This window comes from Etheostoma cragini, unplaced genomic scaffold (assembly GCF_013103735.1).
Source record: "Etheostoma cragini isolate CJK2018 unplaced genomic scaffold, CSU_Ecrag_1.0 ScbMSFa_4663, whole genome shotgun sequence".
In the NCBI taxonomy this organism is placed as follows: Eukaryota; Metazoa; Chordata; class Actinopteri; order Perciformes; family Percidae; genus Etheostoma; species Etheostoma cragini.
In genome coordinates, this window is record NW_023269056.1 from 56531 (window position 1) to 57619 (window position 1089).

A 1089-nucleotide genomic window follows, 5' to 3' on the forward strand; every position below is an offset into this window, starting at 1 on the left:
TTATGTCCCGTTATTGTCATTTAACCCTTGTGTTGTCCTCCCGGTCAAAACTAAAAATCAACTTTTTTTTGGATGTTTTATCACTTTTTGGATGCTTTTTTCGACGTGTTTGAGATTCTGTTTTTGCTTAAAACAGAAGATTATCCCGGTGACCAACGGGAGATGTTCGTCCAATCAGCTGCAGCCATCGCAGTTGTAGTTCATTGTGACACAGATGTGAGTTGTTAATCTTGTGTGTGTCGTTTTGACATAATGAACCTAGTTCTGTGCCAGAGGTGTGTAATCAGGCCGGCAACAAACGCACCGAGGGTCCCTGAACGCACCGAGGGTCCCTGAACGCACCGAGGGTCCCTGAACACACCGAGGGTCCCTGAACACACCGAGGGTCCCTGAACGCACCGATGGTCCCTGAATGCACCGAGGGCCCCTGAACGCACCGAGGGTCCCTGAACGCACCGAGGGTCCCTGAACGCACCGATGGTCCCTGAACGCACCGATGGTCCCTGAACGCACCAAGGGGCCCTGAACGCACCGAAAGTCCCTGAATGCACCGATGGTCCTTGAATGCACCGAGGATCCCTGAACGCACTGAGGGTCCCTGAATGCATCGAGGGTCCCTGAACGCACCGAGGGTCCCTGAACGCATCACTCACCAGCCTCCCGGCAGGGAGGGGGTTCTGCTGGAGGCAGCGCGGCCCGGGGTCGGGGGGGGAGGAGAAGGAGCGCAGCCTCCGGGTCTCTGGACGCCTCGGCTCCGACAGGTAGGTCTCCAGAGGGAAAACACTGCCCCCCCCCTCCGGACGGGGGAGGGAGGGGGGAGGGGGGGAGGAGAGGCTGAAGGCTGAGGAGGAGGAAGAGAGAGTCACAATCACTGCAGTTACTACACACACACACACACACACACACACACACACATATACACACACACACACACAGACACACACACACACACACACACACTCCCATCTGTTAATGGTGAACCTGACGTAGCGTTGTGCACTTTAACAGATTAGAGCCGAGAGAGAGATTACAGATTTCCTGACTACTAAACCAAAAACACTGCGTCCTACATTTCCCATAATGCACTTG